Here is a 25,865-nt window from a genome sequence, read left to right as displayed (position 1 = left end):
AATCTGATATTTTGAATTTTGTGGATCTAAAAACTTTTAGAATTTTAAAATTTTCTCTTTGAATTTGATGTTTTTAAATTTCACACATCCAGGTAAGGTTTTCCTTATTTATCCTATCTTGTACTCCATAAGCTCTTTTGTGTAACTAATGTTCATTTTTTGTTAATTGTGGAAAATGTGTTGTCACTATTTCTCAATTGTTTCCTCACCCTATTAAATTTCCGACCCCTCCAGTCTTCCTGGGAGAAGGCAATGGCACCCCACTCCAGTACTCTTGCCTGGAAAAGCCCATGGATGGAGGAGCCTGGTGGGCTGCAGTCCATGGGCTCGCTGAGAGTCGGATGCAACTGAACGACTTCCCTTTCACTTTTCACTTTCTTGCATTGGAGAAGGAAATGGCAACCCACTCCAGTGTTCTTGTCTGGAGAATCCCAGGGACGGGGGAGCCTGGTGGGCTGCCGTCTATGGGGTCGCACAGAGTCAGACACGACTGAAGCGACTTAGCAGCAGCAGCAGCCAGTCTTCCTGAGACTCCACCAGAGGTATATTCTCATTTATCCTCCTTATCGTAACTTTTTATTTTCTATTTTTCTTTTTTATTAATTCTTTCATGTGTCTTGTGGGAGATACTCTTACATTAACTTTCCAGTTAACTAATTTTTTCTTTGCCTCTACCCTTCATGCTATTTATCCTTCATTGAAATTCTTTATTTCAGCTGTTATAATTTTTATAGCCAGTGTTTCTACTTGGCTCTTTATTATAACTGCTCCTTCATGCTTTATGTAACCAAAATGCTTTCATCTCTTTGATGACATTTATTATATTTATTTTAAATTCTTTATCCGTTTCATTCATTCTGATTGGTTTATGATAGATAATCTCAGTGTTTTCTTTCTTTAGGCATAGGGTGCTTCTCAGCTTTTGGCCAAAAGATGATGATTTTACCCTAGAAGAATTACCTGTATTAGCCAAAACATGAGAAGGGCAAAGTTTAGGCTTCTGTTTGTTCTCTTCATAAGTTTATGAAGAACGGATGACCACACTACAAGTCATGGAGCTCCATGTATTGACTATTTCTATTTATAGCCCTCTTACCTGTGACCGTAGCTCTTTACTATCTGTAAGTCAAAGTCGCTCAGTCATCTTTGCAACCCCATGGACTCTACAGTCCATGGAATTCTCCAGGCCAGAATACTGGAGTGGGTAGTCTTGCCCTTCTCCAGGGGATCTTCCCAACCCAGGAATCGAACCAGGGCCTCCTGCATTGCAGGCAGATTCTTTACCAACTGAGCTATCAGGGAAGCCCCTTACTATCTGAGCCATCAGGCAAGTCCTTTATGACCCCAACTCTTAAGGAATGCTTCCTCTCACATTAAAACTGCTCTCTTCTGAGGGTTTTCTTCCTTTGATATATTGATCTAAGTTAAGAGTATGGAGGGATGGGGAAATAAAAAGGAAGAAATGTTTGGGGAGTAGCAGTCCAAAGTTGTTCATCATGTTGTTAGAACCTGTCTTTATTTTTCTACTGCATTAAATAGAAGAATTTTCCCAGTCTAATAAATAAATGAGAAAGCTGAATCTATTTTCATAATTTTCCCCAAAGTATGTTTCCACAAGTGTAAATGGACATGTCTCAGTCTACTAGCCATGAAGGATGGGGTGGAGAAGCTGTCCAAAAGAATACAGGGCTCAGTTTTCAGACAAGAGACTCAAAATGAGCTTTAGACTCCAGGATACGTTCAATGAGATAAGAGTAGCAATTCCAAGGGATTTTCTCTGGAAGAACATAGTTTTCAGCCTATCTGCTCTAGACGCAGGCTCAGAAGTCTATCCTAAACAAGCCTTGAGTCACATCCCCAGAGCAAGTTACACCAGGAGGCTGCCATACTCAAGGTCACATGAAAACCAATTAGAGGGTAAGTCACAGAAGACATTATAAGCTCCTTATCTGTAGAGCATGAGGAAATTGGTTTACATGATAACTGGGACAACAAATTCTACTTTACCAACTTTCAAAGGACAGGGAATTTTTTTTTGTTGTTTAAGATAGTGAAAAAAGTGAAAGTGTTAGTCACTCAGTTGTGCCAACTCTTTGCCACTCCATGGATTGTAGCCCACCAGGCTCCTCTGTCCATGGAATTCCCCAGGGAAAAATACTGGAGTGGGTAGCCATTCCCTTCTCCAGGGGATCTTTCCCACCCAGGGATCAAATCCAGGTCTCCTGCAACTGCAGGCAGACTTTAAAGATAGAATCAATTATCAATTGCTGCGTAACAAATTACTTCAAAACTTGAAACAACAAACATCTATCAAACAAACAGCTTGAAACAACAAACATCTATTAATGTTATTTCTTAGTTTCAGTGGGTCATGAATTCAATAGCAGCTTAGTTGATAGGTACAGCTTATGAAGTTCCAGGACAGATGGTAGGAAAACCTGCAGTCATCTGAAAGCTTGACTAGAAATGGAGGGTCAGCTTCACTTACATGGTTATCGACCAGAAGCCTCAGCCCTGTGCTGGCTGTTGGCAAAAGGCTTCATTCAGTTCCTCAGAACTTCGGCTGTTTGAGTGTCCTCACAATATGGCTGCTGGCTTCCCACATAACAAGTAACGTGATAAAGAGTAAGGACGGAACCAAATGCCTTCTGCCACCTAGTCTCATATTTCCAACATACTCCATTTGTTATAAGCAAGTCACTAAGTCTACCCCAAAATAAAAGGAATTAACTTCCTCTTCCTAAAATGAAGGAAGGAATATTAAAGAATTTGTGGACCTTTTTTTTTTTTTTTAAATCACCACTGAAACTTAGAATAGTACAAATAAATGATAGGTCTCCCTTGACCAACACAGGGTTTAACAAATCAAGTGCCACGTCAAATTTTAGAACTTTGTCAATCAAGTTAACAAAGAATTTCAAGGACGTAAAAGCAATAAGCCTTTTGTCATGATGTGGCAAATAGATATTATTCGTTTTTCTAAACCTTTATAATACTGAAAAATGCTATTATAAGAACTCTAAGATGTTAGAATTGATCAGAAAAAGTATCTAAAATTTCAAAATAAATCCAAAGATGCCAAAATCACTTTTCATTGTCATACTGGAGCACTAACAGATCTGTCCAAGTTTATTTACTTTTCAAGGGGAACATATCTTTGTTTGACTCCTTACTTACTGTTCATTCAAGCCCAGACTCTACAAAGATATGTATTACTTTGTGAGCTTTAGTCTGATAAGTGATGATTTCTCTCCATTAGAAAAATAACCCAAATGTTTATGATTTTATTGCTCTGTGAGATATGACGCATTTAGACTCTTATTTAGCCAGCTTGTTGTATCATTCCTTTCATGACTGACTATATAAATCTTTGTTCCTTCAGTTCTTCTTTAAACCAGTTTTACCTTCCGGCTGGACCCCTCGTTAATGAGTTAAATAAACGTTGACACATTCTTACTTTATTCTTGTACAGAGTCATGATTTTAGCTTTCTGAAAAATATAATCACCTATGAGCCGAGTCTATTTCACTGTGTTGTCCAAGAAGTACAACTTATGAGTTCTTTCCTCGTTCAGACATTTCTCTTGAGTCCTGGAGAAAATCCCAAGAGCAAAATAACTTTTCTGTCATGGACTGTCTGTTCCTTATCCTTCTGATTTTGTGTTTTTATTTTCACTTTTGGTTGCTAGTCTGTATTCTGTCTAATTTGAAGTTGGGGCCGTGTCTTCTCCCATCATCCAGCCCATAGATTTTTAAATAGTGGACCATTAGGCCAATCTCAGTCTAGAGATTACCTTGTATATACATGAGTCTGCTCTGCATATATGCTTAGTTGCTCAGTCATGTCTGACTCTGTGACCCCATGGACTGTAGCCTGCCAGGCTCCTCTGTCCATGGGATTCTCCAGGCAAGGATACTGGAGTGGGTTGCCATTTCCTCCTCCAGGGGATCTTCCTAAACCTGGGATCAAATCCACATCTCCAGTGTCTCCTGTATTGCAGGCAGGTTCTTTACCTGCTGAGCATTATTCACCAATGGTACAAAGACTGATTGGAAATCAGATTTTATGATATGGCTCTGTCAATATAATGGGGATCCAGTCTTGGTCAGATGAGAGATGACAGATAATCTACAGTCTGTTTGACTTTTTGGTTTGTTGCTTTGTCTATGTGTGAGCCTAACCCAATTAGGAAAAAGCTTTATGCTTATTGAAAAGAATCTCTCTGAGATCTAGACAGGTGAGTTTTTCATTTTTGTTTACTTTAGACCTGTGTCTGTAGTTATGGAATTGAAGCTACAACCCTTCTGTGTGTCTCTGTGTTGATAAATGAGAAAAGAATTCCTTTCACTGCATTACTGTGAAATATTTTCCTGCCTCTGGAGGGTAATAATACATTAAATTTTAAAACCTCAAATTAAAGAAGTTCTGTTTTATTTGGCTATAGAGAACTACAAGGGATTACACAATTTTAGAATTTCCAGAATTTTGATAATGCTCTGAATGTGCTAGCCTTTAAAAAAGCAAAAAATAGAAGCTTTCACAGAAACTGCTAGCTCAGAAGCATTTTTATATAATAATCCAAGTTCACACAATGAAAGTGAATTTTGCACAAATCACAATGAATTTTCTAATTTTCTTAAAAAGAGCTTCTTGTGGGGCTTCGCTGGTGGTTCAGTGGTAAAGAATCTGCCTGCCACTGCAGGAGACAGGGGTTCAATCCCTGATTCAGGAAAATCCCACATGCTGTGGAACAACTAAGCCTATGGGCCACAACTATTGAGCCTGTGCTCTAGATCCAGGGAACCACAACTTCTGCGCCCTCCGGCTGCAACTACTGAAGCACGAGTGTCCTCCAGCCTGTGCTCTGCAACAAGAGAAGCCCCTGGATTGAGAAGCCTGCACACCGCAACTCAAGAGTGGTCCCTACTCCCCGCAACTAGGGAAAAGCCCGGGCAGCAACAAAGACCCAACACAGCCAAAAGTCAATATTACTAAATAAAAAAAATTTTTAAAGAGTGTTTGTTTTTTCCCTAGTTTTATCAAAGTGAAGGATAGTGAAAGCATACCTTTTTAAAGATTTGTATTTACTTATCACAGAGGAACTAGGAATCTAAGGTTCTTAGATTTTTTATTTTTTATAAGTTCAGATAATATTGCTATTATGTAATTTTTACTTGAGGAAGATTACACTTCAACTGGGCTTCCCAGGTGGTGCTAGTGGTAAAGAACCTGCCTGTCAATGCAGGAGATGTGGTTTCAATCCCTGGGTCAGGAAAATCCCCTGGAGGATGGTATGGCAACCCACTCCAGTATTCTTGCCTAGAGAATCCCATGGACAGAGAAGCCTGGCAGGTTACAGTCCATAGGGTCACAAAGAGTCAGACACAACTGAAGCGTCTTAGTACACACGAATACACACTTCAACTAAATAATTATAATTCTGATGAATATTTTACATCAACAGTAATTATGTCCTGTACTGTGTCAGCTGAAACTTGTTTTCCAAGGTCTTTTTTTTTTTACTTTTAAGACAGAAAACTAATATTAAATTGAGTTAATAATTGGAATGCTCTTGGATACCTGACATAATATCTAAGTAAACATAGTTTTAATATACGTGTTTTCGTTTCTTTTTATTGCACATTGTAAAGAGCTATACTTCTGAGCTAGTAACATATACATTTTTCCTACTTCAAGAAGGTATGAAAAGATGTGTGTAGTTGTAAAACATTTGTGTGCTCATAAGTTTTGTGGTCTGCTAAAAGGTTGTATATCACAAACAGTTCACAATGAACTACCTTCGAAGTTTTTCTGATTAATAGAAGTGAGTTACTTAGGTTAAACACTGTATTGCTGAAGGTGTACTAGAACATTTAGGTACAAATGTGAAGGTAAGAAAATGCAGTATGTGTGAGTCCCCCACCCCCACCAAAGAAACAGAGTGGCTTTGTCTTAAAGTGTCTTGTTTCAGAACATGAAAAGGAATTATGAAAGGAAACAAATGAATTTAGAAAGTCATAGAAAATTAGAGCATAAACCCCTTTTGCTTTGGTTTAAAATATGTGCAAACAATGAGTCAGAAAAGAAGAAATGAAATATGTAAAAGGAAAATCAGCAGAGTATGCTTAGTTTGATGCATTAATTTCAAAATAGAAGGCTTTCATGAAAGACTAGAATTAGGTTTTCTCTCTTAAAATGAAATGAAAAACTGTTCTCAGAGTAATTAGTCTGCTCTTAACAAGAGGTAGTAAAAAGAGAGTCCTCATATTCTGTTACCAGCCCAGAAATTCTGAATTTTGGTTGTAACAACAGAATTTTGGTTGTAACAGAAATTCTATATCTCGGCAGAATAACGTTCTGCATTTTGTGCTGCATTTTTATGCCCTTTATTATTTTCTAAAGCAAACAACAGAATCAGGAAACTTAAGACACACAACGGAAGTTATAAAATCTGAAGAAGATAGAGAATAAAAGAGTGAAAAACAAAAGTGAACAGAGCATAAAGAACTTGGGGAACACTATTGAAAAGTCTAATATATGTGTAATTGGAGATGCAGAAGGTGATCTACAGAGGTTGATTCTCTGGAATAATAGCTGTTCACAACTGCAGGGCTCTAGATTTGTCAACCATACTCCTGAGAGGTTCATATGTGCATATTCCTGGCTGCATCAATGTAAATGAACAGAACTAAGCACAGTGTAACAAGACTTCTTTGTGATTAAAATAATCTTTGGAGTTAATTTTTATCTTGGGGAGGGGGTTGTAATTTGTTAAGAAAATATACCCAAAACTTGAAAACAAAGCAAAAAGATGACAGTTTATCTTTCCAGTGTTATACTGTGGCATTCTCTAATAGGTCTGCCTGAAATTTATTTAATTTTCTACAAGAATGTCCTTTTGCTTGACTTACTATTTGGGGCTTCCCTGGTGGCTAAGTGGTAAAGGATCCACCTGTCAATGCAACAGACCCGGAGACACGGGTTCAATCCAAAGGACCCAGGAAACTCCCTTGGAGAAGGAAATGGCAAGACATTCCAGCACGCTTGCCTGGAGAATCCCATGAACAGAGGAGCCTGGCAGGCTACAGTCCATGTGGTCACAAAGAGTCAGACACAACTTAACATAAACAGCAACTATTTACCATTGATTATAACCCAGACTCTAAAGTCACAAGCTAATTTATAGACTTTCACCCAGCATAGATATAAATGATTTCTCTGACATGTGTTCACTTTCTATTTGTACAAGTAATCATTCTACTTTTTTGAAACATTTACTTTGACAGGATGAAATCACTGAAATTCAGTTTTGGAAAAGTCAAATGATGGCATGTGAAACTTTGGTTGTGAGCAGAGATGGACACAGAATCTTCTCCAAAAAGTTGTTTTGTGTGTGTGTTTTTTAGGAGACAACCGACACAGCCTTAGACACTTGCATGTGATTTCACGAGGCAAAACCAAGTGTGTAAGATTAAATGCTGCTTTACGAATCATTAAAAGCCATCCTACAATCAATTCAAAAATTGAACAGAAGCCACTGCAATTTGCTCCAAAGAGAAATAACATGCTGAGTAAGCAATGCAAATGCTCCTCACCCCTCCCCAAACTGAAGTAACCTGCTGGATCAGCACGGTGACAGCTACGAGTACAGTGAAGTCAAAGACAGCAAGACCTGCTGAACAGAAGCCAAAAAGATGGACATTTCATTTACTCTGCTGTTAGTAACTATATTAGTTTAAGTTTCTAGGAAGAGCATAATGGCAGAGTGTGATGTAAGAACATATCCAAAATCTTCTTTGAAATTTGCTCTGGAAAACCATCTCAAAAATAAGAGAAAAGCCTTAAATTCCCGTAAGATAAGATAATCATGCTTTTTGTGTCATCTGATATTTTTGATCAAGAGACCTAAATTCAAATTAATCAGATGTTCTGACTTCAAAGGACTGCAGCATCCCTGGAAACAGACGCAGCAGCTGTTTTCCACAAAAGATGAGGCTCCTATACACAATGCTCCTAAATATTTTCCTAAAGTCACCAGAATCAGTTCTTCTAAGTTCACATAAACACACTCTGTTCTTGCTGTAATGATATCTTTGGGCCCCTCACTTGTGCTGTTAGACGATACTTTTTAAAAGTATTTTCTGCTATCTCCAAAAATTAAACAGTTTTAGTTGGGCTCAGTAAATAAGTATAATCATTTCTTTCCCCACTCGTCTCTCCAAAAAAAAAAAATCTGAAACAAGTAAATTTCCAGAACACACTGTGTAATAATAAGGGAAGACTGCTAATTGAAGATGAGATGCAGACCTAAAAAATAATCTGAGAGAATGGAACAGCAAATACCCTTAAATCCTGACATTTTTGAACATTTTTATGTGTTTGCTTTTTTTTCTATTTGGGCTTGAGATTACTACTTCAAGAAGCTTATACTGGCAACGCGATGACAGTTATGAAGTGGAAAAGAAATGGAAAGAGGGTAACATTTCAAGTTTGTGTTTTTTTTCTCACAAAGTCCATGGATTGTGGGAGAAAAGTAAAAGACATGAGGAGAAAAATAAAGCATTAATTAGAGGGCGTATCTTTGAACAAACTTAGGGACAAAATCACAGATTTTTGTTTGAGTATTGTGTTTTGTTTCTGTATGTGAGCTATGCTCTGAGCTCTGTGCTGGATTCTATTCTGGGATCCCCAACTCTTAGCACAGGTAGCACCGAGAATTTGATAGGCATTCCATAAACCTTTGCTAAGGACTTGATAAAACCAAATAATTAGTGAGCTATTAAAAACTGCTACAATGATAACCTTTATTTATAAAAAAGATTTCAGTTAAGGGTAGGTATAAAGAAGTGTTTCCGGCCAGTGCTTCTCAGACTTTAATGTTCATACAAATCACCTGGATATTCTTGTAAAATGGCAGATTCTGACTCAGTAGTTTCCGGTGGGGCTGAAGAGTCTGCATTTCTAACAAGTTCTTCGGTGACGCTAATGCTGTGTGTTCATGGGCTACATTTTTTTAATTTATTTTTAATTGGAGGATAATTGCTTTACAATATTGTATTAGTTTCTGCCATACACCAACATGAATCAGCCATAAGTCCATATATGTCCCCTCCCTCTTGAACTTCCCTCCCACCTCCCGCTCCATTCCACACCTCTAGGTTGTCACAGAGCACCGGGTTTGACTTCCTTCTGTCCTACAGCAAATGCCCACTGGCTATCTATTTTACATATGGTAATGTATATATTTACATGCTTCTCTCTCAATTAGTCCCGCCCTTCCCCCACTGTGTCCACGTGACATGGGCCACATTTTGAGAACCAAGATCCTGGACAAGCTGATGGTCTGTGTCAATAAGGAGGCTACAGAGTTGGGCATCATAGAGAAGTGTTGGGCACATGGCCAGCAAGGAAAAAGGAAAGCAGGGGCCAAGCAGGCATGGCCATAGGGGGAGGTGGGGAATGACCATCTGAGGAGTATGCACATGGCCCCTTCTTTTCTGGCTCTATGAAATGAAAGGTTTTACTTCCTGCTTGAAAAGCAAAGTTTCAAGAATCAGCAAGCAAGTGGGAGAAGGGAACAGAGACTGTCTCCTTATGCTCGAAATCATATTCAGACCATCCAAGAGGCTTTATGAGGCCAGGTGAGAGAGGTTGTGAAAGACCAGTCTCCCCCCCTTATGGCACCTTCTCAAGTCCTCATTTCCCAGAGGAGAGACCTTGGTTACAACTGCAGGATACCTATTCCCCAAGATCTTTGAAGCTTGGAAGAGAATATTCTGGCATCCCTGGCCTCTCAAGCAGTTTTCACCAATTAACTGCCTCTTTCCCTCTCTTTTTCTACCCTGTCCATGGCTCTAAGTCTTCCCTCTCTGCTCCAAGACTCAAAAATACCAAGATGAATCACACTGAGCCTGCCCACCCCCCTACACCTAGTCAGCCATCAGCCTCCATCACGGCCATCTTATTCATGGAGGTCATGATGCATTCAACAATGCACCTTTCCTGAAAATTTTAGTTAAGAGTCAAAGTGACTGAATCTACTCACCTACATTCCTGGCCCACAGGTTACATGAACCTTTAGCCCTCTGACATTATCTTTTGACCTCTAGCTTTGCACAAACACAAAAAACAAGAACAGAACTCAAGGTATGGAGAAAAAAACATGGTTATTTTCCAGTGCTCACTCTTCAGCTGAGATGTAACATGCAATGGTTCCCTGCCTGCCCTCTTATGACAGTGGTGGTCCTGGGCTGGTGCCACACAGTGTCAGTTAAGACACAGAACAACGAAGGCAGGAAGCTGGATGCTGCTGGGCGGCCGCTCTCAGAGTAACCATGTGACACAGCTTTGAGGCCATAATTAACTTAGATACCATGTGAAAGGCACCCCCTGGAGCTGTGTGATTCTGCAGTCCTGGAAGGGACTCTTAAGAGAAAATGACCCGAAGAAGGAGATTGGAGAAGGGGAACACATGAGGGTGAAGGAAGAGAGGTGAATTTCAGCTCTAAGGAAGTTTTCTCCAGAACATTTCTCTTTAACTCTATATGGGTATATGTACAACAACGAGGATTAAAATGTATATATGGCCTCAGGAAAGTATCCGTGCCATTCATTAACCACCAGGTCATCTCCCTCGCTCTGTAACACAGCATCTCGCAGCTTAGCAACACAAATTACTGTCTCATGTGTAAACTACTGAGCATTTATTTCTAATGCTCATGCTTTACAATAAGAATTATGCATAATACTAAATGTGTCAGTGTATATTATTGGGAGTCTTATTTTATTTCAACAATAACATAACTTTGCCAACAAAGGTCCATATAGTCAAAGCTGTGGTTTTTCCAGTAGTCATGTACAGATGTGAGAGTTGGATCATATAGAAGCCTGAGAGACAAACTGTGGTGCTGTAGAAGACTCTTTAGATTCATTTGGACCAAGGGGCTCAAACCAGTCAATCCTAAAGGAAATCAACTCTAAATATTCATTGGAAGGACTGAGGCTGAAGCTCCAATATTTTGGCCACCTAGTGCAGAGAGCTGACTCATTGGAAAAGACTTTGATGCTGGGAAATATTAAAGGCAAAAGAATAAGAGGGCAACTGAGGAAGAGATGGTTAGATAGCATCACTGACTCAATGGGCATGAATTTCAAACTCTGGAAGACAGTGAAGGACAGGGAAGCCTGACGTTGCAGTCCATGGGGTTGCAAAGAGTCAGACATGAATTAGCCATTGAACAACAACAACAACAATGTGCATCTACATCTGATTGTGACTGAACAACAGATTTTATTGTAGTTGGTAAGTTTCCAATCCTAAATTCAACATGTAAAAAGGGAAAAATTAGTATTAATAAAATTATTAACAAGAAATGTGTGACAAGATAAATGGGCCACCAATAACATAATCTACCCAAACAGAGAAACTAAATGAGTAGTTATGCTCTGAGAGAAATGAAAGACCAATCATAACTGACACATGTCATCTTAACAAAAAATAAGCAGTGTTGAAGGCTTGCAATTTTAAGCACAATGTTAGAAGCCAGTGTGTCTAATCCCATTTAATCTTAGCAACAATCCTATAAAATTGGTACAATTATTGTCTCCATTTTACCCCTAAGCAAATTAAAGCACAAAGGGGATCAGTAACACATCAAAGGCCATATAATCGGTAAGGAGCAGGACTGGAATTCAAGTCCAGGCTGAGTGAAGTGCCCATGATTTTGCCACTAACATATACATGATCCCTAGAACCAGCAACCCACATTTGTTCCTCCGTACCTGACATTGGGCTGAGTGTTTTACTATTTTCTAAAGTATTAACATAAATCCATGGCATATTCAGTTCTACTTCAGCTAGTCTGAAAAAAAAAAAGAACATCAAGAAGCTTCAAGTGAGTCCAAAAGTGGAAGAATTTCTTAAAGTTTATCCAGGATAGTTCAGGAGAAGCAGCACTCTGGCCAAACAGTGTGAGCAGTTCAAATAACTTAGCCATAGGAGGGATATTTCAGATCAGTTCAGTTCAGTTCAGTGGCTCAGTCATGTCCGACTCCTTGCAACCCCATGGACTGCAGCACGTTAGGTTTTCCTGTCCATCACCAACACCCGGAGCTTACTCAAACTCATGTCCATCCAGTTGGTGATGCCATCCAACCATCTCCTCCTCTGCCGTCCACTTCTCCTCCTGCTTTCAATCTTTCCCAGCATCAGGTCTTTTCCAGTGAGAGTTCTTTGCATCAGGAGGCCAAAATATTGGCGTTTCAGCTTCAGCATCAGTCCTTCCAATGAATATTCAGGACTGATTTCCTTTAGGATGGACTGGTTAGATCTCCTTGCAGTCCAAGGAACTCTCATGAGTCTTCTCCAACAACACAGTTCAAAAGCATCAACTCTTTGCTGCTCAGCTTTCTTTATAGTCCAACTCTCACATCCATACATGACTACTGGAAAAACCCATAGCTTTGACTAGACGGACCTTTGTTGGCAAAGTAATGTCTGTGCTTTTTGATATACTGTCTAGGTTGGTCTTAGCTTGGCTTCCCTGATAGCTCAGTTGGTAAAGAATATGCCTGCAATGCAGGAGACCCTGGTTCAATTCCTGGGTCAGGAAGATCTCCTGGAGAAGGGATAGGCTATCCACTACAGTATTCATGGGCTTCCCTGTGGCTCAGCTGGTAAAGAATCCGCCTGCAATGCAGGAGACCTGGGTTCAATTCCTGGGTTGGGAAGATCCCCTGGAGAAGGGAAAGGCTACCCACTCCAGTATTCTGGTCTGGAGAATTCCATGGACTGTATAGTTTCTGGGGTCACAGAGTCAGACATGACTGAGCAACTTTCACTTTTATTTCAGATCAAGGTCATCCAAAAATCCCTCTTGCTCTGATACTATAATTACCAAACCTTAAAGTTATACATTTATCTCCTGGATTTCTTTTTCCCCCTACAAAGAGAGAATGGGAGAACCACTGGTATCAGATCACAGCTTTCTCAGAATAAATCAATAAACTGGCATTCTGATTTATACATCAGTGTTTGTGAGTTGCGACACATCAAGTCTGCCTGCTTGACTAAATTATCAAAACTGAATTCTTTGATCTTTTACATCAAAGACCACACCAAAATTCTGCTATTTTGAGAACCTGTTGGTAAAGCAGTTGACCTCCTGGCCTTTCAAGAGGATGTATTAATACTTATTTTGTGCTGAGCTAAATAAATGTGCACTCATTTGTTTTTGTTTTGTTCTGTTTTTCACGAGTTGTTTCTTCAATCACACACAATTTTTAAAATTAGGGGAAACATATCTCTTTGACTATGGATTAGTTGACATGATTTCTAAGGTATACAATTCCCTTGCAAGATTCCCTTTGGCCCTGTCCAATAATCAATAAGACACCTGGTCCATAAAACATATGGTCCAAGGACTTCCCTGGTGGTCCAGTAGTTAAGAATCTACCTGCAAATTCAGGGAACACAGGTCCCAGTCCTAGTCCGGGAAGATTCCACGTGCCACAGAACAGCTAAGCCCATGCTCTGCAACTAATGAAGCCCTCACACCCTTAAGCCCAGGCTCCAAAACAAGAGAAGCCACTGCAATTGAGAAGCCTGTGCCCCACAACCAGAGTAGCCCACACTCGTGACAACTAGAGAAAGCCCATGCACAGCAACGAAGACCCAGCACAGCCTAAAATAAATACAAAATAAAATTTAAAAATTTTAAAGTCATATGGTCCACACCTAAAGCTCCTTGAAATTTGGTCCTATGCAAAATGTCCATGACCACACTTGGTCCATGACAAATGGTTTTAGACAGAACAAAATAACAAAAAAAATTTTTAGCATGGACCAAATATCTGTTAACCATACAATAGCAAAAAAGGTGAAAAAAGTAGAAGAGGAGGAGAAATAAACATTGATTAATAGCCAGTGGTAGTACTATTTGGGGAGAATGACTTTGAACCAGAATTATTCATGTTCCCAGTAGAAGAAGTTGAATAGAAATATAAACCAAAATCACACAAAATGAAGGCTAAATAAAAGCCTTAGAGAAAGTCAGAGTTCTTTGGTCTGTTCCTAATTTCCAGAAAATGCGTTTACAAATGGTCAGGCAACTGAGCATCTGAGATCTAATTGTGTCACATCTAACAAACTGGTTTGATGTTCTCCTTTTAGAAGAGCAGATGGAGTAGTCTAAAGACTATGAGAAACCCCTGAAGAAAGATGTGACAGTCTGAGGAACAGACTTAAACTAATGTTTAAAAAAATAAATGCTTTCGTGAATTAGCAAGGATTTTGCAATCCAGATCTAAATGAGATTTTCATCATTCTTCAAACAATGCCAAAGTAATTTTTTGGTTTTGAAGAAGAAAAAAGGACAAGAATTTAAGAAGCTAAATAAAGAGCAATTGATGAGAAGGAGTTTGGCGTGAATGCAACATCAAGGAAAATGGCTTCAGAGGGTTTTTCTTCTATTAAAAATGTCTTTAAAATATAGGGCACTACAAAGAATAATATAATAAACACTTGTGTATCTAATACATAGTTTAAACAAATACTCATATTTTGTCTACTTGCTTCAAGTCACTTTTGAGAGAAACAGATCCTTATAAATACAGTTTATGTTCTCTCTATTCCTCTTCCCAGTTCAGTTCTCCTCCCTTTCTCCCAAAAACTCATTACTATGAGTTTTGACGTGTACTACATCTACTATATACGTATGCAGTATAAAACAGTACAGTATATACAAGTATATATACGAAGTAAGTGTAGCATTAAAATACAGATTGGAGGGACTTCCCTGGTGGTCCACTGGTTAAGACTCCGAGCTCTGACAATGCAGAGGACTAAGATCCTACATGTCACACAGTTTGGCAAAAAAAAAAAAAAAATACAGATTGGAAAAACACTAAACTTGTATATCATGTAGGTATACATATAAATCATATATCTTGTGTACTTTCAAATATATTCATAAAACTGCTTTTAAACTGAGACATATCAGAGCATAAATTTCAGAGTTAGTTGACATGGCTAAAATCTAGTGGCCATTCTTGGAAAATAATAAGAATAGAAATAAAATTTAGAGCAAGGGCTTTGTTATAGTGAATTCTGAAAGCTATTTTATAAATTCTGAGAATATATAGAGAATGAAAAGGGATTTCAAAATTCTACCAAGAAGCTCATGTTTTATAAATTTGAAATCAGAAATGAAACGAGTCCAAAATAGATTTCAAAGGTGAATACAGGTACTATAAGAGATTATGGTGGCTCACTGAACTCTCTTCCAGGCATGCTAAGCTACTCTCTGGGAATAATTTACACAGCTTTGGAAACAACATTAACTCTTCAAACCTCTAGGGTACTCCTTAGTAAGTTATTATCTGATGTACTGATTTTTCTTAGCACCTAAATTATTCTTACAACAGCAGCTCTTCCCTGAGATTAAGTTATGGTCTCCATAAACCATAGAGTTTTCTGATTACTTAAGTGTTCCTGTGACTTTAAAATGTGCTCAACTTATTCACAGAAGTAACTTAGACCACCTAGAAAATCCACCTAAACAAGTGAAATTCACTCTGATGCTACTGTGTCCATATGCTTAAAGACAACAGTATGAAAAAGGTCAATCTAATATATTCAAGCCTATTAAAGAAAGAATCTACTCACTGTACTGCCAATCCAAATGGCCATTATGATTGGCAAGCAAAGCCAATTAAGTAAGGAATGGTTCACTTATGGCTTTTATGCAGTCAAAACTTCAGTAAGTTATAAATGCTCTATAAGTCTGGCTCATGGTCAGACTTCCTGGGATCATTAACAGTCCCTTGGTAATTTTATCAAAGAGAGAGGTATCGATCCCAGTATCCCAGCCAAATTTTAACTTACAGAATTACAGCTGACCCTTCCCAAATTCCCTCAGATTAAGTGATACATTCTGTGAGAATAAACACCCCTGACTTCTACTGTGCTTCACCCAACCCATGGATGTTTCAGTTCAGTTCAGTCACTCAGTCATGTCCAATTCTTTGCGACCCCATGAACCACAGCACACCAGGCTTCCCTGTCCATCACTGACTCCTGGAGCTTGCTCAAACTCATATCCATTGAATCAGTGATGCCATCCAACCATCTAATTCTCTGTCATCCCCTTCTCCTCCCGCCTCCAATCTTTCCCAGCATCAGGGTCTTTTCAAATGAGTCAGTTCTTCGCATCAGGTGGCCAAAGTATTGGAGTTTCAGCTTCAGCATCCGCCCTTCCAATGAATATTCAGGACTGATTTCCTCTAGGATGGACTGATTGGATCTCCTTGCTGTCCAAGGGACTCTCAAGAGTCTTCTCCACCACCACATTCAAAAGCATCAATTTTTCAGCACTCAGCTTTTTTTATATAGTCCAACTCTCACATCCATACATCACTACTGGAAAAACCATAGCTTTGACTAGACGGACCTTTGTTGGCAAAGTAATGTCTCTGCCTTTTAATATGCCTTTAGGTTTGTCAGAGCTTTTCTTTCAAGGAACAAGTGTCTTTTAATTTCATGGCTGCAGTCACCATCTGCAGTGATTTTGGAGCCCCCCAAAAGTAAAGTCCGTCATTGTTTCCAATGTTTCCCCATCTATTTGCCATGAAGTGATGGGACTAGATGCCATGATCTTTGTTTTCTGAATGTTGAGTTTTAAGCCAACTTTTTCACTCTTCTTTTCACTTTCATCAAGAGACTCTTTAGTTCTCCTTCACTTTCTGCCAAAAGGGTGGTGTCATCTGCATATCTGAGGTTATTGATATTTCTCCTGGCAATCTTGATTCCAACTTGTGCTTCATCCAGTCCAGCATTTCTCATGATGAACTCTGCCTATAAGTTAAATAAGCAAGGTGACAATATACAGCCTTGACATACTCCTTTCCCAATTTGGAACCAGTCTATTGTTCCATATCTGGTTCTAACTGTAGCTTCTTGACCTACATACAGATTTCTCAGGAGGCAGGTCAGGTGGTCTGATAGTCCTATTTCTTTGAGAATTTTCCAGTTTCTGCCTTGCCCAACTCAATATCACAGAAGCCTTGATCAGTCCACAGAAACCTCTTCTCCCACCACACACTCAACAACAAAAAATGAATATATTCTAATTCTTCTTTAGTGTGTTTTTGATCATTCCGTTGGCAGGATCAACTGAATGTGGCATGGACAGACATTTATTTATAACCACCGATTTCTCCACATACCTTCCCAACAAAGAGAGAGAAGATGAAGTGTGAAGAGCAAAGCCATGAGCTTTGACTCCTGATGGAAAAAGAGAAAATCATCAGCCTCACTGTCTACTCCCCTTGGAGATCAACATTAGCTATACTGGTACAGAAACAGAGGTCAGAAAACAGCAAGCAATGACATTACTTTAGCAAAATGAGAAATCTGATCAGTACTTTTTAACTGAGAACACCTAGGGAAGATCATCTCTAAAGCAGGTAAACTAACATGGAATAAAGTGGTCCAGAAGATGAGGCAACTGTAGTGTCCCACCAGTCTGCAGGATAACTTAGGATGAGAATCCACAGACTAGTGGATTTTTAATTGTCAGTCTTATGGGGAACACATGTAAATCCATGGCTAATTCATGTCAATGTATGGAAAAACCACTACAATATTGTAAAATAATTAGCCTCCAACTAATAAAAATAAATGGGGGAAAAAAGATATGGTTGAAAAAGAAAAAAAAGAAAACTAAATAATATGGTATTTATTTGCTTGACTTTATTTGAAAACTCAGTTGATTCAATGAGAAAAAAATGAACTACCAGGGTTTGATATCACTCATGTTTTAATCTCGAACTTATTAACAAGTGAACAGAGTTCTAGTTTTCATATGCTTGTTTTGTATGTTTATATAGCTCAAGTTACCTATAAACACTAGAGCAGAATTTCCTTGGTAATAAGGATTAGAGGCATCGTTATTGTGGAAAATAACATAAATGACCATAGTTCAGAAAGCACTAATGCCATTTCTAGGAATATAAACTACAGCATAGTTGGCTGTGAAACATAAATACATCTAGTTAACACATAAGCACATTTTGAGGGTCTAAAAAATCATCTTTTCTCTTTTTGAGCAATACTGACACTCATTACCACCTTTGAATATAATTTCACGCAACTCAATTTTCTTATTTATAAAACTGTTTCCAGGTGTGATTATTATTCATCCATCACATGATATATTTTTAAAAATGAAAACTGACAGCATTCACTTCTAAAATTTATGTATGCTGGTAGAATACTCTAATTATACAACAAAGTAATTTAGTTAATGTAAATTTTTTGGTACTCAGTTATACTCCCTAAAGATGTTCATAAAGTTAAAAAAAATTAAACTCCAAAGTCCATGTATTTTTTCATTAATACTATTCACAATTTCTTTGTGGATTGTAACTATATAACCCAAGGTGATGTCTGCTAATTCTTTCTCAAGTTCCTTTTCCTAATCTGCATAATAAGAAGCCCCAAGGATAGACAGAAAGGGCATCTTTGATATAATTGTGGGCTCACAGCAAACTCTGACAGTAGAGTCTGAAAGGATTACTTCAGAAGGAAGTTCCTGAAAGTGAGAAAATTCAGGGAAATTTCAGACAACCTTGATCTATTTGTGAATGCAGACAGCAGAAGTACAACAAATGACCCCAGTACTAAAGAACTCCAGGAAGGCCTTCCACTTTGCATTAAGATATAGGTGCAGTCATTCATTCATTCAACATTTACTGAGAGCCTATTAGATGCCTGGCACCAGGTGGACCTTCCCTGGTGGCTCAGCTAGTAAAAAACTCACCAGCCAGTGCAAGAGACACAAGAGACATGGGTGTGATACCCGGGTCACATGAAGAAGGAAATGGCCACCTGTTCCAGTATTCTTGCCTGGAAAATCTCATGGACAGAGAAGCCTGGCAGGCTATAGTCCATGGGGTTACAAAGAGTTGGACACGACTGATCACTAATGCACCTATGCCTACTAAGGTACCAGGGAGCAGGGATTCAAGGATGGGTCTCTGCTCCAGTCTGCGGAGGGAAGGGGGAAGACAAATGCACAAGGGATTTGCCTGTAGTGGTTAAGATTGAATGCGGCAACAAGCTTCTCCTGGAAATGATGGTGGTTCGGGTAAACATCAGTCAAGTCTGCTCTGAAGGAAGATCCATGGTAAAGAACAATCAAGAGTGAAAGACACTGGCTCTGGGGGTCCTCCTCCAACTGGGCATCAGAGTCTGCTGGCAGAGACCCTGCCGTCTCCAGCTTAGAAATCCCTCCCCCGTTGCATCAACACTGTTTACAGACCTTGAGTCCTACAGCAGGTACCCCCAACCTCCAGGATCTAATGCCCAGTGATCTCAGGTGGAACTGATGTAATAACAATAGAAATAAAGTACACAATAAATGTAATGCTCTTGAATCATCCCTAAACCAATCCCCCGCCCCCCACCAGCCGTCCATGGAAAAACTGTCTTCCATGAAACCAGTCCCTGGTGCCAAAAGGTTTGGGGACTTCTGTCCTAGAGGACACCCCCCAACAAAAGGGCTTAGTGGGCCTTTCTGCCTGCAGCACTGTTTATTTATCCTCTCTCATAATTAAACCTTCTTCTAATCCTACAAGGTAATAATATTTGCAAATGGAGAACACCTGGCTATCCAACATGATGAATTTTCCAGGCTTCTGGGGAAAACGGTTGTTCAAGCCAAAAGAAATCTAACACGCCCCCAGAAAGTAACCTGAGCCCTTCACAATATGAATACACAGGCACAGGGGTTAAATGTATAATGTATATTCAGCACAGAGAAAGCATGAATATTGTGTCTGTGTGTGTGCGTGTGTGTGTGTGTGTGTGTAACTACAGAATTCTAAGCTTGCAGGGTGTGCTTTACATCTATATCATATGTTATCCAGATACCAGTTGTATATTATAAGCTGCATATGCAATACCATATGGACACCATAAAATATCACATGTGTTGTCAGGATAATTTTACATTTAGTGCATGATTAAAATGTCTTATATTATACACCTATCTTTTCTGCGTGTGCATGGATTTGTCTCACAAATTGCTTTCATTATCAAATTCAGATATCAATCAAAGTTAAAGTCTCTTTACTGAAATTTAATAAAAAGCAATATGGAAACGTGACTACAGTTTGTTTTTCTTCCCTAGATTTTTCTGCCATGCAGCATTTAACACTGGTGCAGCTGTCAATACCCATTCATCTGCTATCGGGCAGCTTTTTCCTTTCACTCACTGTGACATTTTTAAAGTGGCAAAAAAAAAAAAAAAAAAAGCTTAAAACAGCATATTTGTCACTTTTTTCTTTCTAGTGACCTTTTAAACACTAGGGAAAATTATATGTACTAAACCCTTTAATCACTCCATGTACATTTCACAATAGTGCTTTCTATAGGGGTATCCTTTAATTAAATTTAAGAAATTTACATTGTACACACTGCTGTTCATTTAATTATTCAAACATTTAAACATAAGAAAACCTCATAACTTTTAGCTACAGCAACCATGTGATGCAACTATTATCTATATTAAGAATCATTTTTTACAAGGAGAATTTCAGAAATAACTTGTACATACCCTCGGCTTCCAATCTTTAAGTCCTGATAAATAGCTACATAAAGCACTTTCCTTCAGTATTTAAGAAATTTAAGAATTTAAATTTAAATCCAGTGAAGAAAAACAGTCTTCATGTGTCCATATTGCTTTCTATTAAATTTAAGAAAACTTAAGAAATTTAAGGAAAAAGATACGTGGATGGTAAGACATTACAGGGAACGTTTCTAGGAAAATATTATGATTGGATCTCTGGGCTTCCCTGGTGGTCCAGTGGTTAAGAATTCCAATGCTGGGGTCATGGGTTTGATCCCTGGTCAGGTAACTCAGATCCCACAAGCCGCAGGGCAACTAAGCCCAGGAGGCACAACGTAAGATCCCGAGTACCACAACTGAGACCTGACTCAGCCAAAAATAAGCAAATACATAAGTAAATATTAAAAAGAAAAACTCAATCTCAACCCTGTTTTGGATCAGCTGTGTGACCTTGAGGGAGTCACTGTGTATCTTTGATTGCACCATTATGTCACTGTTTGCAAAATAAAATACTGATGGCCACTTCTTTTCATCACAGTATCATCGTGGGGATCGAATTAGTAAATATCTGTGAATATGCCCTGAAATCTACTTTAAAAATGAAAAGGAACATGACTTTCAGTTCAAAAACAAATACTCTCTGTTTTCTAGATGTGGAGAAATTTAACATTCTTGTAACTCACCAGAAAGAAATCAAAGGTTTAAAACAAGCTAAAATATCAACATTAGCAGTACATTATTTAAAATCAGGGTCCTTTCTAAAAACAGAAATAGAAATACTGCTGTCCCTGCTATAGAATGGTATTACAGATTGCAAACAGTAGTAATTCTGGAGTGCCCATTTAGTTTCATTTTTATTCTTATCATTTACACTATGACTGTCACACCTTTAGATGCAAATAAGTCTCACAGACATAGACAACAAATGCATGGTTACCAAAGGGGAAACAAGGAGAGATAAGTTAGGAATTTGGGATTAGCATACACTATACATAAAATACTATATACATATATATATATAACTACTATAAACAACTATATATAAAATAGATAACAAGGACCTACTGTATAGCACAAGGAACTATACTCAATACTCTGTAATAATCCATAAAAGAACCTGAAAAAATACATAAACATATATTTACATATATAACTGAATCACTTTAGTGTACATCTGAAACTAACAGACACTGTAAATCAACTATGTGTGTGCCTTCTAAGTCACTTCAGTTAAGTCAGACTGTTTGCGACCCCATGGACTGCAGCCCACCAGGCTCCTCCATTCATGGAATTTTACAGGCAAGAATACTGAAGTGGGTCACCATTTCAGTGGACCCACTGAAGTGGGTCCAGGGGAACTTCCCAAGTCAGGGATTGAGCCTGCCTCTATTCCATCTCCTACACTGGGTGTGGATTCTTTACTACAGAGCCACCTGGGAAGCCAGTGACTTTCATACTAGAAAAGTTAAAAAAAAAAAAGTGGCGGGGGGGGAGTGAATGGGCTGCACACCCTAGGTCGGAATCTCTTATTCCACAACTTATGAGTTAGCCACCAAGAGAAACGTAGCTTCTCAAACCATCAGTTCCCTGGTCTCTGCAACTAAGAACATAATACTGAACACAGAAAGTTCTTAGGAGGGTCATAAATAGCGTATCTTAGTCAGTCAGTTCATTCACTCAGTCGTGTCCAGCTCTTTGCAACCCCATGGACTGCAGCATGCCATGCTTCCCTGTCCATCACCAACTCCCGGAGCTTGCTCAAACTCATGTCCATCGAGTCAGTGATGCCATCCAACTATCTCATCCTCTGTCATCCCCTTCTCTTCCTGTTTTCAATCCTTCCCAGCATCAGGGTCTTTTCCAATGAGTCAGTTCTTTGCATCAGGTGGCCAAAGTATTGGAGTTTCAGCTTCAGCATCAGTCCTTGCAGTGAATATTCAGGACTGATCTCCTTTAGGATGGACTGGTTTGATCTCCTTTCAGTCCAAGGGACTCTCACGAGTCTCCTCCAACACCACAGTTCAAAAGCATCAATTCTTCAGTACTCAGCTTTCTTTATAGTCCAACTCTCACATCCATACATCACTACTGGAAAAACCATAGCTTTGACTAGATGGACCTTTGTTGGCAAAGTAATGTCTCTGCTTTTTAATATGCCTTTAGGTTGGTCATAGCTTTTCTTCCAAGGAGCAAGCGTCTTTTAATTTCATGGCTGCAGTCACCATCTACAGTGATTTTGGAGCCCTAGAAAATAAAGCCTGTCACTGTTTCCATTGTTTCCCCATCTATTTGCCATGAAGTGATGGGACTGGATGCCATGATCTTCGTTTTTTTAATGTTGAGTTTTAAGCAAGCTTTTTCCCTCTCTTCTTTCACTTTCATCAAGAGGCTCTTCAGTTCCTCTTCAGTTTCTGCCATAAAGGTGGTATCTGAGGTTATGATATTTCTCCTGGCAATCTTGATTCCAGCTTGTGCTCCATCCAGCCCAGCATTTTGCATGATGTGCTCTGCATATAAGTTAAATAAGCAGGGTGACAGTACCTTGACGTACTCCTTTCTCGATTTGGAACCATTCTGTTGTTCGATGTGTGGTTCTGTTGTTTCTCGACCTGCATGCAGATTTCTCAAAATTCTCTTGAAGAATTTTCCACAGTTTGTTGTCATCTACACAGTCAAAGGCTTTGGCTTTTGACTAATAAATAAAGCAGAAGTAGGTATTATTCTGGAATTCTCTTGCTTTTTCTATGATCCAATGGATGTTGGAAATTTGATCTCTGGTTCCTCTGCCTTTTCTAAATCCAGCTTGAACATCTGGAATTTCACAGTTCATGTACTGTTGAAGCCTAGTTTGGAGAATTTTGAGCATTACTTTGCTAGCATGTGAGATGAATGCAATTGTGTGGTAGCTTGAACATTCTTTGGCATTGCCCTTCTTTGGGATTGGAATGAAAACTGACCTTTTCCAGTCCTGTGGCCACTGCTGAGTTTTCCAAATTTACTGGCATACTGAGTGCAGCACAGTGTATATTAAGGGTCTGGTATGTAACAAGCTCGGGAGAAACAGTATTTATCACTGTTGTTTTGGCAAGAACTCTCTTACCACACTTTGCTCTAATAGTAAGGTGGAAGACTAACTGATTCTGGAGTTCAACAAGAGTCCAACCAGAGTTCTAAAAAGTGGCTGTGCCCGTGTTTGGGCACCACATGAGGACAAAGAAGAAAGCAGAACAGCGCTGAAAGCCAGGCGTGGAAGCGGTGGCGGAGCGGGGCGGGAGTGGGCGTGGCCCCGGGGCTGAGACTCGCCCCTTCCTGTTTCCTCTCAGTGGCCACGCCCAGAGCAGCGGCTCAGCGCTTACTGCTCTGGGATCCAGACAGGCGCGGCCACCTCCGAAAACACTGTGGCATCACCTCTCCCATCAGTTCAGCAGACCCCAAGGAAACTGAGTGCCTACTTATAGAGAAACTAGTTGAGACTTTAAAGCCCTTTGGGGTTTGGGAAGAGGAATTTACAGTGCAAGAATTTCATTTTGGGAAAGTTAAGTTACCCGGTATAAGTTTTTACTTTTGTATCTCATAGATGAAGAGTACCTACAGAAGGTGCTAATAATAATTGTTGTGTTGTGTGTTGCCCCAAGACATGTTAATGCAAGTGTGTTCTTCACCTCGTTCTATGATAAATTGAAATTACAGGAAGAAATAAATGATGTAAGGGGCTTCCCAGGTGACCCTAGTGATAAAGAATCCGCCTACCAATGCAGGAGACATAAGAGATGCAGGTTCGATCCCTGGGTGGGAGAAGATCACCTGCAAGAGGAAATGGCAACCCACTTCAGTATCTTTGCCTGGAGGATCCCATGGACAGAGGAGCCTAGTGGGCTGCAGTCCATGGGGTCGCGAAGAGTCAGGCATGACTGAAGCGACTTAGAACGCACCTAGAAGATTTAAGAGCTGTTGAAGAGGCGTTGGTTATCGAGTTGCACTTTCGTGGAATAGAGATTGATCTTTTGTTTGCAAGGTGAACACAGCAGAGTATTCCAGAAGACTTGGATTTAAAAGATGACAGTCTGCTTAAAATTTTAGATAAAAGATGCATAAGAAGTCTTATTGGTTGCAGCATAACTGATGAAATTTTACAACTAGTACTAAGCATTGCCTCAGAAGCAGTGCAGTGGTAAAGAATCTGCCTGCTATATGGGAGACTTGGGTTTGATCCCTGGGTCAGGAAGATCCCCTGGATTAGCAAATGGCAACCCACTCTAGTATTCTTGCCGGGAGAATCCCATGGACAGAGGAACCTGGCAGCTTCAGTCCATGGGGTCAAAAAGAGTCGGACACGACTGAGTGTGCACACACTAAACCTTGACTACTTAAGGTTAACCCTAAGAGATATCAAACTGTGGGCCAAATGCTGCAACATCTATTCCAATATATTAGGTTTCCTTGGTGCTACTTCCTGGGCTATGATAGTAGGAAGAACTTTCCAGTTTTATCCAAATGCAGTAGCATCAGCTCTTATACATAATTTGGGGGGGGGGGGGGAGTATTTTCCAAATGGAAATGACCAAATCCAGTCCTATTGAAACAGCCCGAAGAAAACAATCTTAATTTGCCTGTATGGGACCCAGGGCTTCTCAAGTGGCACTAGTGGCAAAGAATTGCCTGCCAGTGCAGGAGATGCAAGAAACGGGTTTGATCCCTGGGTGGGAAGATCCCCTGGAGGAGGAAACTGGCAACCCATTCTGATATTCTTGCCTGGGAAATCCCATGAACAAAGGTGCCTAACAGGCTAGAGTCCACTGGTCTACAAAGAGCTGGACATAACTGAGCGACTGTGCGTACACACAGTTTATAATATCAAGGTCACTAGTATCTTAATATATTCTATATAAAACTATCTTATAAGCCGAAGTTGTATGGGCATTTGTGCTTTAAAAAATAGTAGTAGGGGCTTCCCTGTGGTCCAGTGGTTAAGAATCTGCTTCCAATCAGGGGACGTGGATTCAATCCCTGGTCAGGGACCTAAGATCTCACATGCCTTGGGGCAACTCAGCCCGTGCCCCACAACCACTCTGCGCACATGCCACAACTACTCAGCCTACGTGCCACAACTAGAGAAAACCCAAGCACCTCAATAAAGATTCAGTGAAGCAAAAAAAAAAAAAAAAGTAATAAAAATACTAAAAAAAAAAAAAGATTCCAGCCAGGAATCAAGATGAAGTTCTCCCCATCCTTCAAGTG

General features: G+C 39.5%; 1 pseudogene; it reads left to right on the top strand.

Annotated features, from left to right (window-relative positions):
• Positions 1–2,488: 2,488 nt before the first annotated feature.
• Positions 2,489–25,272, top strand: LOC133043094 (poly(A) polymerase alpha-like; annotated as a pseudogene).
• Positions 25,273–25,865: the final 593 nt, after the last annotated feature.

The sequence above is a fragment of the Dama dama genome, chromosome 22 (genome assembly GCF_033118175.1).
Source record: "Dama dama isolate Ldn47 chromosome 22, ASM3311817v1, whole genome shotgun sequence".
In the NCBI taxonomy this organism is placed as follows: domain Eukaryota; kingdom Metazoa; phylum Chordata; class Mammalia; order Artiodactyla; family Cervidae; genus Dama; species Dama dama.
Note: the sequence above shows the minus strand (reverse complement) of the source record. Positions and strands in the feature narration are given on the sequence as shown.